Raw genomic sequence first — 14,135 nt, 5'->3', positions numbered from 1 at the left:
AAAAGTCCTTCAGAGGGAATAAATACATTAAGGGAAAGGATAACACTGGAAAATATTACAGTTTATCCATACAGACATAGGATACTAGATAGAACAATTTTACAAAATCTATATGTTTAAGAATGGGAAGAAAGGGAGAGGTTGGAAGATGGCAGTGGAGTAGGAGTAGGAGGACCCTATCAATTCATCCTGAATACCCCAGAAATTGCCTTGAATACTGACAGAACAAACGTCACAACTGGAAATAGGTTACATCAAAGAAGTTTGGAAGTACAGAGACAGAGTCAGAGAAAGAAATGGATCTTGGTCATTATGATGGAGGCAAGTCATGGAGAAGGATAAGGAGCAGACTAACTCACAGAGGAGTTCATGGCAGTTGGCAACTGGCTTGGAAATGAAGAGAGGCTGAATTCTGTGACTTCTGACAATCAGCAGGGCTTAAAGCCTAGAAGTTTTAAAGGTCAGGGGGCTTGACTGGGATAGAGCCTGGAGGGCATTGTGCTGCTCTTGAAGAAAAGGTAGGGAAAACAGTGGAACATCGAGTATGGAAACAGCCATCTGAAGAGTGCTTAGGGTACACCATGTTGAGGTTATTTGCTCATCTCTGAGCACATCCCAGACAGACAAATTCCATAGAAAGATCCCTCTAGGAACAAAGGAACTAGCCAATAACACTTAATTGCCCCACCTCTTAGCATAAGCACAGTTCCAAGTGTTTTAACAGCACAGCGCCTACACTTGCTACCCAAGTTGCTTACACCAAACCCTCCCCACCCCCACTGACCACCCACCCCCACCATCACCCAATGTTCTGGTGGACCACTGTTCCCAGTCTTGCTTTCCTCAGTCCCAGCATGGCAGCCCCCATCCCCCAGAAGGCTGGCCTAAATCCTTGCTCACACCACATGTGTCTCCTGACATGAAAGTTGTGTATAGCTGTGGTTCTAACTGCAGTGGTAATAGGTCTCATTTCATGAACAGATCAGAGCACACATAGTTAAATGCACCACATTCAGGCCAGGGGCCAAATGCGGCCTACAACAGGCAAGAGAACTCTGAAGATGACTGATCTGAAATCTAAGTGGTTGAGCACAACAATATAACACATGCAACACACACTGGAGACAATAACAGAAGCATGAGGCTAAAACAGGGGACATTACACGGCATACTGCAATAGGAGTTCTTCTTCATAAAGTCATTACCCTTAAGAACAGGCAATGTATTGACTTTCCTTAAAGAGCAAAAGAGTCACAGAGACTTAGCCAAAATGAAAAGACAGAAAAAAATCATGCAAATGAAAAAGCAAGACAAGGCCAGAGCCAGATATCTAAGTGAAATAGATATAAGCAACATACCTAATAGAGAAATTAAAGTAATAATTATAAAGATGCTAACTGGGGGCACCTGGGTGGCTCAGTCAGTTAGGCACCTGACTCTTGATTTCAGCTCAGTTCATGATCTCAGGGTTGTGATTTGTAGCTCCACATCAGGCTTCAGGTTCAGCAGGGAGTCGGCTTGAGTTTCTCCATCTCCATCTGTCCCTCCTCCTGCTCTCTAAATAAATAAATAAATAAATAAATAAATAAATAAACCTTTATTTTTTTAAATATTTTATTTATTTATTCATGAGAGACACAGAGAAGCAGAGATATAGGCAGAGAGAAGCAGTCTACCCACAAGGAGCCCAATCTGGGACTTGATCCCAGGCCTCCAGGATCATGACTGGAACCAAAGGCAGAAAGGAAACCACTGAACCACCCAGGTGCCTAATAAGTAAATCTTTTTTTTAAATAAATAAATCTTTAAAACAATATGAATTGCAATTGAGAGCAGACGGGATGACATCAGTGAGACCACTGACACAGAAGTAAGGAATGAAAGCAGAGATAAAGGGCTCAAAAAATAAAATCAGAAACACACTTGATGGAAGGAATGACAGGCTAGAAGAAGCTGAGGAATTAAGTAATGACCTAGAAGACAGAGTAATGGAAAGTAATCAAGATGAGCAAAAGAGAGAAAAAAAAATATGGAAAGCAATAGACTTCAGAAACTCAGTGACTCCATTAAACATAATAATATTCTTATCATGGGTGTCCCAGAAGAAGCTGAGAAGAGGGGACAGAAAATTTATTTGAATAAATGATAGCTGAAAACTTCCCTAATCTGAGGAAGGGAACAGATATCCAAATCCAGGAGGCACAGAGAACCCCCCAAAATTAATAAAAGCAGATCCACATCAAGACATATTGTAATTAAATTGGCAAAACATAGTAATAAAGAAAACATTTTAAAACAGCAAGACAAGAGAGTTACATACAAGGGAAAACTGATAAGATTATCAAGGAAATTTCAGCAGAAACTTTCCAAGTCAGAAGAGAGTGGCATGATCTATTCAAAGTGTATAAATGGGAAAAATATGAAACCAAGACTACTCTATCCAGCAAGGCTATCATTCAGAATGGAAGGAGAGATTATGAGTTTCCCAGACAACAAAAAGTCAAGGAGTTTATGACCACTAAACCAGACCTGCAACAAATATTAAAGGAGACTATCTGAGTGGAAATGAGAGACCTACAGTGACAATATAAAGATAGGAAACACAAAACAGTAAAAATGAATATTTCTTTAAAAAATCAGTCAAGGAACTCACAAAATATAATGATATAAAATATAAGAATATATATCTATAATATATGTAGAGGAAGAGTAAAGGATGAGTTCAAACTTAAATGACCCTCAACTTAATATAGAATGCTATATGTAGATGTTATATATCATCAACTTAATATAGACCACTATATGTAGAAGATGTTATATAAGAACCTAATGGTAATCATAAGTCAAAAACCACTAATAAATGTATGAAGAATAAAGAGAAAGAAATACAAGTATATCAGTAAAGAAAAGTAGTAAACCATGAAAGAGAGAAAAGAATGGTTCAGAGAAAATCTTCAAAACAACCACAAAATAGATACTAAAGTGACAGTAGCTACATATCTATCAATAATTACTTTGAATGTAAATGGACTAAGCCCTCCAATCAAAAGACATAGGTTGACAGAATGGATTAAAAAATAGCTATATGCTGCCTAAAAGAGACTCATTTAGACTGCAGATTGATACTGAGGTAATAGAGAAATATTTATCATGCAAAAGAATGTCAAAAGAAAGCCAGAATAGCAATATTTATATTAGACAAAATAGAATTTAAAATAGAGACTGTCGTGCACCTTGGTAGCTCAATCAGTTAATTGTCTGCCTTTGGCTCAGACCCACAGGGAAGGAGCCTGCTTCTCCCTCTCTCTCTGCCTACCACTCCACCTGCTTATGACCTCTCTCTCTCTCATTCTCTGTCAAATAAATAAAATTAAAAGTCTTTATTTTTTAAATAAAATAGACTATAAGAGAAAAGAAGGACACTATATAATAAAAAGGGTACATTCCAACATAATAAAAAGGGTACATTCCAACAAGAAGATATAACAAATGTCAATATTTATGCATCCAACATAGGAGCACCCAAATACATAAAACAATTAATAACAAATATAAAGTAACTAACTGACCATAACACAGTAATGTTAAAAGACTTTATCATTCCACTGACATCAAAGTATAGATTATCAAAGCAGAAAATCAACAAGGAAACAATGGCTCTGAATAACACACTGGAGCAGATGGATTTGAGTTATATTCAGAACATTCCATTCTAAAACAGCAGAATACATATTCTTTTCAAGTGCACATAGAAACAAGTCTCAACAAACTCAAGGAGACTGAAGTCAAATCATAATTCTTATCTGACCATAACACTATAAAAGGAGTCAATCACAAGAAAAAGAATGGGAAGAACACAAATACATGGAGGTTAAACTACACGCTACTAAACAATAAATGAGTCTACCAGGAAATAAAAGCAGAAATTAAAAACTATGTGAAAATTCAAACACAAGAGTCGAAAACCTTTGGGATCACCAAAAGTGATTCTAAGAGGAAAAGTTTATAGCAATACAGGTCTACCTCAAGCAAGGAAAATTTCAAACAACCTAACTTTACACCTAAAGGAGATAAAAAATAATAGAACAAAAAATAAAACTTAAAACCAGCAGAAAGAAGGAAATAATGAAGATTAGAGCAAATATATTATATAGAATTTTCAAAATATAATAGAACAGATCATTGAATCCAGGAACTGGGTCTTTGAAAAAAAAATCAATAAAATTTATAAACTTCTAGTCAGATTTATCAAGAAAAAAAGAAGAGTACTCAAAAAGATCACAAAGGAGACAAGAGAATAACAACCAACACCACAGAATTCCAAACAATCATAAGAGAATACTATGAAAAACTATATGCCAACAAATAAGACAACCTAGAAGAAATGAATACATTCCTAGAATCATGTAAACTACCAAAACTGAAACAAAAAGAAATAGAATATTTGAACAGACTGATAACTAGTAAAAAAGTTGAATCAGTAATCAAAAAAAACAAAAACAAAAACAAAAACAAAACAAAACAAAACAAAACAAAACAAAACTCCAAACAAACTAAAGTCCAGGACCAGATGGCTTCAAAGGAGAATCCTACCAAACATTTGAGAAAACAAATTAAAAAGCTAATACCTTTTTGTCTCAAATTATTCCAAAAAATAGAAAAGGAAAGAAAACTTTCAAATTAATTCTCTGAGGCCAGAATTACCCTAATACTAAAACCAAATAAAGTTACCTCTAAAAAAGAAAACTATAGGCCAGTATCTCTGATGAACATGGATGCAAAAATCCTCAAAAAAGAAAAAAAGTAGCAAACCAAATCCAACAGTACATTTTAAAAAAATTATTCAGCATGATCGATTGGGATTTATTCATTGGTTGCAAGGGTGGCTCAATATTTGCAAATCAATCAACCTGATATATTACATCAATCAGAGAAAGGGTAAGAACCATATGAGCATTTCAATAGACACAGCAATCAACATATTCAATGCAATCTCTATCAAAATACCAAGAACATATTTCATAGAGCTTGAACAAACAATCCTAAAATCTGTATGGAACCACAAAAGACCCTGAATAGCCAAAACAATCTTGAAAAGGAAAAGCAAAGCTGGAAGCATCACAGAATTCCAGATTTCAAGCTATATACATGTCTTGTGTCATTAAGACAGTATGGTACCAGCACAAAAATAGACACATAGATCGATGGAACAGAATAGAGAACCCAGAAATGGATTCACAACTATATAATCAACTAATCTATGACAAAGCAGGGAGGAATATCCAAAGGATAAAAGATAGTCTCTTCAACAAATCGTGTTGGGAAAACTGGACAGCCACATGCAGAAGAAAGAAACTGGATCACTTTCTTATACCAGACACAAAATAAATTCAAAATGGATGGAAGATCTAAATATGAGACCAGAACTCATCAAAATCTTGGAGGTGGACACAGGCTGCAACCTCTTTGACTTCTGCTGTGGCAACTTCTCTAGATACATCTCCAGAGGTAAGGGAAACAAAAGCAAAAATAAAGTATTGGGACTTCATCAGGATAAAAAGGTTCTGCACAGCAAAGGAAACAATCAATAAAACTAAAAGGTGACCTTCAGAATGGGAGAAGACACTTACAAATGACATATTGGATAAAGGGTTATCCAAAATATAAAGAACTTTTAAAACTCAACACCCAGCAAACAAATACAATTGAAAAATAAACAGAAGACATAGATATTTCTCCAAAGGAGACACACAGATGGTGAACAGACACATGAAAAGATATTTGTCATCACTTACCATCAAGGAAATGCAAACCAAAATAAAATGAGATAAAAATCTCAGAACTGTCATAATGAGTAAAATCAAAACACAAGAAATACCAGGTGTTGATGAGGGTGTGGAGAAATGTAAACCTTTTGCACTCTTGTTGGGAATGCTAACTGGTGCAGCCACTGTGGAAGACAGTACGGAGGTTCCTTTCAAAAAGTTGAAAATAAAACTACCCTATAATCCAGCAATCACAGTACTGGGTATTTTCCAAAAGAATATAAAAACACTAATTCAAAGGGATATGCACCCCCATGTTTATAGTAGCATTATTTACAAGAGTCAAGACATGGAAACAGCCCTAGAGTCCATCAATTGACGAATGGATAAAGAACATATGACGTATAACATAACATATGTATGTTATCTTATATGTTAGATAAAATATATTAATATATAATACTTCTACATAAAATGTATATACTATTTGTCTTTCTATTGATATATATGTATATATATGTATGTGTGTGTGTATATATATGTGTGTATACACACATACGAATATAGTGTATATACACTATATATAGTTTAGCCATAAAAGACAATGAAGTCTTGGCATTTGCAATAACATGAATGGAGCTAGACAGTATAATTCTAAGTGAAATATATCAGTAGAAGAAAGGAAGATACCATATGTTTCCACTCATTTGTGAGATTTAAGAAACAAAAGAGGAAAAGGAAAAAAAGAAGAAATCAAGAAACTGACTCTTATTTGCAGGGAACAAACTGCTAGTTGCCAGAGGAGAGGGTGTAGGGGATGTTAAATAGATGATGGTGATTAAAGATTGCACTTGTTGTAATGAGCACTGGGTGATGTATGGAATTGTTGAATCACTCTTGTGCACCTGAAAGTAATACAACATTGTATGTTAACTAACTAAAATTAAAATAAATAATTAAAAAATAAGCAAAGTGTAAAAAGCCAAAAAAGAAAGGGAGGGGGATATTACCTGCTAAGTAAACACTTTAAATACATATAGATAATGAGGTGTCTGGGTCACTTGGTCAGTTAAGCATCAGACTCTTGATTTCAGCTCAGATCAAGATCACAGGATCATGAGATCAAGCCCCACCTTGGGCTCTGTGCTCAGCATGAGTCTGCATGAGATTCTCTCTCATCCATTCAAAATGGATGGAAGATCTAAATATGAGACCTTCTGCCTTCTCCTTCTGCCCCTCCCATGTGCACACTCTCTCTCTCTAAAAATAAAGTTTTTAAGTACATATTATTCACTTTACAGATAATATATATTTACACACATATATTTATATTAAATTTATATTGACAAATAAGTAATTTTGTTTATTATGTGATTACATAATAAATTTATATTAGGGGATGCCTGGGTGTCTCAGTGGTTGAGCATCTGCCTTCAACTCATGGTGTGATCCTGGGGTCCTGGAATCGAGTCTCACATCAGGCTCCCTGCGTGGAACCTGCTTCTCCCTCTGCCTATGTCTCTGCCTCTCTCTCTCTGTGTTTCTCTCATGAATAAATAAATAAAATCTTACAAATAGTAATAATAAATTTCTATTATATTACATTATATGCATATTTATATATTATTCATATATTCTACATAAATGTAATTTTTCTTCATTCCAAAATAGTATATTATACCTAGGCATATTTTTTTTCTCAAAGCTTTATTTGGGGATGTGGTAGACCTATGACATTGCATAAGTTTGTGTACAATATAATGATTTCATACACGTGTATTTTGTAAAACAATTGCTATAATAAATTTTGTTAACACATCCAACACCTCTCATGTAGTTGGAATATTTGTATGTGAGTGGTGAGAAGTTTTAATATTTACTCTCTTAGCAACTTCCCAATACATAAGAATATTGTTAATATAGTCACTCTGATATATATTATGTTACATCTTCAAAATTTATTCATCTTATAACTGGTGGTGTGTACTCTTTGAAAAACTTTGCCCATTTTCCCACCACCCCGCAAGGCAACACCAATCTGCTATTTCTTTGGATTTTATGGTGGTTCTTTGTTTTGTTTTGTTTTGTTTTAGATTCAACACATACGTGAGATCATACAGTTTTTGCCTTTCTTTGACTTCTTTCACTTAACATAATGCAATCAAAGTTCATCTATGTTATCTCAAATGACAGTTTTTTTTTTTTTTTTTTTTTTACTTTTTTATGGCAGAATTACATATGTGGTATATCAGATTTTTTTTCCATTGCAAATACTGTCTTTTTCTTTTTTGGGGTGGGGGGAAGGTTGTGTATTCCCACTTGTTTATTTTGCTGTTGGGATCATATGCATGAAATAACTGCCGAGACCAAAGTTAATGATTTTTTTTCTTGTTTTCTTCTAGGATTTTTTGGTTTTCAGTCTTTATTTAATCTTTAATCCACTTGCTAGTGGTAGAAGTAATTCTGGCCTCATAAAATGATTTTAAGAGTGTTCCTTTCTCTTTAATTTTTTGGGAGATATTGAGAATTGATATCAGTTCTTAAAAGTTTGTTAACATTCATGAATGAATTTATCTGGTCTTGGTAAATTCTTTTTTGGGAGGTTTTTTTGATTACTGACTCCATCTCCTTCTCTCTATTTTTCTGTTCAAATTTTTAATTTCTTTATGATTCAGACTTGGTCAATTCATGTTTGTTAGAATATATCCATTTCTTTTATGTTTTTCAATTCGTTTGTATATAATTATTCATAGTAGTCTATTATGATCTTTTTTATTTGTATGGTATAAGTTGTAATATCTCCTTTTTCATTCATAATTTAATATATTTGGGCTTCTTTCCCTCTACCCTTGTTTGTTCTAGCTAAACATTTGTCAAGTTTAGTTATCTTTTCATGGAACCAAATCTTATTTTTGTTCATCTCTTTTATTGTTTTTCTATTTTCTATTTCATTTATTTCTATTATAATTTATTATTTCTCTCCTTTTGCTAACATTTGTCTAGTTTATTCTTCTAGTTCCTTGAAATATAAAGTAAGGTTGTGTGAGATATGTTTTTTTCTTGATATATGCATTTAGCACCATACACTTACCCCTTAGAACTGGTTTTGCATCTATATTTTAGCATGTTTTTTTTCATTTTCATTTATCTCAAGATTTTTTAAATTTCTCTTTTGATATATATTTTTATCTATTTTTGTATTGTCTAATTTCCATATATTTATAAATTTTCTAGTTTTCCTATTATTGATACGTAGCTTCACATCATTGTGGTCAGTAATAATACTTCATATAATTTCATTTTTCTTGACTTTAACTTGTTTTGTAGCCTAATATATGCCCTTTCTGCCGCTGTTGTATGGAATATTCTGTTAGATCCATTTGGTTTATAGTTTGATTCAAATCTGCTCTTTTTTATAGATTCCCTGAATGGACCTATTCATTGTTTAGAGTGGGGCACTAATGACCCCCAAGTATTATTGTATTGCTTTTTATTTCTCCCTTTTGCTCTTTTAGCATTTGCTTTATGTATATGGGTACTATAATGTTAGGCGCATAAATATTTACAGCTGCTATATCTTCTTGATGGATTGATCCCTTTATCATTATGTAATAACTATCTTTGTCTCTTTTGACCATTTTTTGGTTAAAGTTTATTTTGTCTGATGTAGCTGCCCTACTATCCTTTGGTTACCAATCAATTGAAATATATTTTTCCATCACGTCACTCTGTCTACATGTGTTCTTAAAGCTAAGTTAAGTCTCTTGTAGGAAGTATATAATTGGATAAATTATAATATTTTTCCTTGTGAATTCATCACTGCCCTTTCAAAAATCATTAAATTTCTTATACCAGGTAGAATAAGATATAACACAAATAAAATGTTACTGATTTCTTTGTAGTAGCTCAAAAAGGATGAGTGAAAAAGAAATAGCAATGGAAGGAGAAGGTCACAAAATCAAGAAAACTTCAGATTTATAAGATCCTGTACTTCAAAGCTTTATGATAATATTTCTGTTGTGTCAGTCAGTTAACATTGCACCAATACTTCCCCTATTGAAGTATAAATTAAAAAACAAAAATAAAGTGGAATATTATGGGATTGGAAATTCAAATATGTAGGTTTTTGTCCTAGCCTTATGAAAATCAAGGTATATAAACTCAAATAGACAAAACTTCTTAGTTGTCTTGTTATCTGAAGTGTGCAACAGAATATAAGATTTATTCCACCAAGGCTGTTGAGATTTCAAATAAAATGAATTAAATAAGGTAATGTTTTTGAACACATTTGAATAATGGTAGAATTTATATGTATGGTAAAATCGTATTCCTCACACACACAAAGAGAGAAATAGAAAGAGATGGATTAACCTTTATCCCTATTATTAATATCTTTATTATATAAATGGAAAAACATGCCTATACATTCTTACACAGTTTATAAAAACTGATAAATGCTTAAAATAAATATAGAGTCACCAGAGAATATAGATGTTGAGTTGTAGGTATAAGGCATGATTTAGGAATAGTTTATTTGAAAGAGAGGAGTTTAAAATACTTAAAGCAGCAAAAGAAGTAGGATATCTAAAAGAAATAATTATCTACCCTAAGAAATGTAGCTAGTAAAATAATAAATCAGCATTTAAAGTTGTTTTTAAAACTTCTTCATACTATCAATCAAGATCAGTCTCCCTTTATAAAAAAAGAAAAGCCTTAAGGAAAGCATCATCAAATATATTTGGCATACGAGATGTTAAAGCAGTTGGTTAGAATTATAAAATTTTTATGAATATGTATTTTGTGTCAATCAAATAAAAGTCACAAAACTTTGATACTGCAAAATTTGCCTCTTGCTGATGTAACATATACTGACATGTGATGCAAAAAAAAAAAAAAAAAAAGAAAGAAAGAAAAAGATTGCTTTCCTTTTTATGGACAATTCTCTTGATTTTCTTGCTTCTTTTTACTGTCATTGTGAAACTACTTCATCATTGTCTTAATTTCACTCTTTGCTTACCAAAATTATGCTTTCACAGGCTTATTGAAGTTCAACGTCAGTTCAAGTTTAGTTTTCTAATATATGCTAGTTAATTAGTTCACTGTCAACAATAAGATAGATGTTCACTTTCAACTGCATGTCTGTATATCCCCACCCCCTGGCACCTCACTCACTTTCAAAAGAAATAATATAAATGCTGAATTGTTTGCCATGTTCAATTTTTATATATATACTTGGCAGTCAAGTATAGGAGAAATTGATGCTATTTTCTATATTTATGTTATTAGCAATATATAAACAATTATTGTTTACTACAATAAATATTAATTTTCTTACAGAAATATGAGCTATATATTTTGTAGGATAAGGGCAAATGTAATACAGTTGATAGATATTTCAAATTTGAAAAAATCCTCAGAAAATGAGATTAGTCTCACTTCTAGAGAGAGGAAACTTTTGATAAGTGTGTTAGGCAAGTTATGCCACTGTGATTAACCCCCCACAAACTCACAGGTGCATACACACACACTTCAGAGGCCTAAAACAACAGAAGATAATTTCTGTCATCACATGCCAGCTGCAGCTCTGTTCCTCATTCTCATTCGTTTCAGGAATAATACTTTGAATATTGAATCTACAGAGAGCAGCTAGCCATCCTAGTTTGCAGAGGACTTGAGTGCCTTGATTGGACATAGTAAATTCAATACTAACAAACTAAAGTCCCATGCAAGCAATTGAATTGATCTCCTAAATGCCCTCTACCACAATAGTTTAACCCATTTCATGGATGAAGGTTGAAATTTATGATTGCTGAAATCTATTCCCAGACTGCCGCAGATTTTCTAACAAATATTTGTTACCTAATACATGAATTCATTGAAGAGTATTAAAGCTAAGAATTATTTTTAAAGCATTAATTCCAAGTGTTAATTTGGGGAGGTTAAAAAATAAAATAGGTAAGTGAGCATTTTCACATAAACGTTTTCTAATCTTCATGGAATGAAATAAAATTGATGGAGAAAAACTAGTATTACCATATCTGAGATCACTGTAGAACTTTAGATAACTTAATGGCAGAGAGGACCATTCATTCTACTGGAATTTAGCCTCAATGTAAAAGAGAGGCCACTTTAGAGAAACTGAATATTTTCAAAGACATTGATTGGGTCAGACAATTTACGCTGTATCCTCAAGTCTTTCTATTTAAGTTTATGAGAATTAAGAAAATAGTGTTTAAATAGGCAGGCAGTATTATATTAGTAACCATTATATTAGTCACCATGTCCACATGAATTCAAAATGACTAATTTTCCTTAATTTATTAATGAATTAATAATATTTCAGATTATTCCTTATCTTTAATATTGATTCCAGTTATATGGCCATTTATTAAGTAACATAGAGACTTATACTTTAAGATTCATACTTTGTCTAGCTATTAGGACACTGTATTGTGAATCCAGGTAAAAGGTCATCATTGCTTGAAACAATGAGTACAAAGATCATTTAATGTAGTAATTACAATAAAGTAAATTTCAGATGTTTGTGATTTAGCTGATTTTCTCTTCGCCAATTTAGAGGAATTTGCTCATTGAAAGCTTAGAGAAGTGGATATTAAAGTAAGGTATGCTCTAAACAGAATATATAATACTAGTCTGTTCTCAAGGTTTTAAAATTATCTTATCAGTTTATGTCATTCTAGAACTTCAGTAAAGTAGCATGTATTAAAGCTTAATGATGACTTGAGTATGACTTGCAATTGTTTAAACTTTATTAATTTCATAGTGGATGTAACCAGGTATAAATTCTGTCTTTAAAAATACCAGGGATTGGGATGCCTGGGTGGCTCAGGGTTGAGAGTCTGCCTTTGGCTCAGGGTGTGACCCCAGAGTCCCAGGATAGAGTCTCGCATTGGGCTCCCTGCGTGGAGCCTGCTTCTCCCTATGCCTGTGTCCCTGCCTCTCTCTCTGTGTGTCTCTCATGAATAATTAAATAAAATCCTTTAAAAAATACTAGGGATTACCATAGACAAATCATAATATTATAAAATAAGCCCTGATTATATTAAAATATTTATAATGATATACAAGTTTTTAAAAACCCAACAGATTTGAATAGTACCTTGACATTTTATTGTGTTAATCCTATTGGTTCACCTATGCTTCAAACAGTGTATCTCAGGACGCCCGGGTGGCTCAACATCAAGTTGAGCTTCTGTCTTTGGCTCAGGACATGATTCTGGGATCCAGGATCAAGTACCACATAGGGCTCCCTGTGGGGAGCCTGCTTCTCCCTCTGCCTATGTCTCTGCCTCTCTCTCTGTGTCTCTCATGAAAAAATAAATAAAATCTTTTAAAAGTGTATCTCTTACTTTTAGTTCGTTATATAGGTACATATACATACATATATACACACATACATATATGTTATATAGGTACATACACACACATATATGTGTGTGTGTGTGTATGTCTTAAGAGTCACAGACATTGTGACTCTTAAGAGGAAAAGCCCACTTAACTTAGGTCTGAGTGGAAGCTGAACATGTAGGTCTCAGAAAATGGATGATCAGTATATTCTTTCTGCCAATTGGTTTTCTTCTGGGAATATGTGAGTGCTGAGTGGAGCATCTCTTGGAACTATGACATGACTTCAGTTAGGGGAGCAGCCCTGGGCTTCTCTGGAGGCACTGACTGGCCTGGTGCTCTGGGTCTCATGTCTCATTCATGAATAATCATTGGAGGGGCAGCTCTGAGCTAGCGCACACACTGGGTCATATACAAAGTTCTGGTGTCAGAGCATTTGGCATACTTGTTCTAAATCCATCTGATCCCTGGCATTTGGCCAGAGTACCTCAAGGTGCCCTACTGCTCAGGAACTCCTTTTGGCTCCAGTGGAATCCCTAGATAGTCATTGTGTCTGTTCTATTCTCAGGCTGTGTGTTCAACAGGACAAAAACCCAGGTTAATACACAGCTAGGAAACGTAACTTATCTCATGTATGTATCCCAGAAAATAGGCTAAGGGACTGTTGTAGATTGAGGAATGAGTTAATCTAGCCAAAAGAATATCATGTAGGCATTTTGAACATGAACATAATGAAAGATGATGCAGAGGGATGCCTGAGTGGCTCAGTGGTTAAGCATCTACCTTCGGCTCAGGGCGTGATCCTGGGATCCCAGGATTGAGTCCCCATCAGGCTCCCTACATGGAGCCTGCTTCCCCCTCTGCCTATGTTTCTGCCTCTGTGTGTGTGTCTCTTATGAATAAATAAATAAAATCTAAAAAAAAATGATGCAGAAAAAGAAGTTAAAAGGAATAAAAGAAATAAGTAGTATATAAGGTATGTCATAAACTTTAATTGGTACTTTT

At 33.7% G+C, this 14,135-nt stretch overlaps 1 protein-coding gene across 1 annotated transcript in view; it reads left to right on the top strand.

The window, feature by feature from the left end:
* Positions 1-14,135, top strand: part of EYS (eyes shut homolog) — a 1,532,152-nt gene that overhangs the window by 133,704 nt on the left and 1,384,313 nt on the right. The window lies entirely within an intron of this gene.

This window comes from Canis lupus, chromosome 12 (genome assembly GCF_011100685.1).
Source record: "Canis lupus familiaris isolate Mischka breed German Shepherd chromosome 12, alternate assembly UU_Cfam_GSD_1.0, whole genome shotgun sequence".
Lineage (NCBI taxonomy): Eukaryota > Metazoa > Chordata > Mammalia > Carnivora > Canidae > Canis > Canis lupus.
Note: the sequence above shows the minus strand (reverse complement) of the source record. Positions and strands in the feature narration are given on the sequence as shown.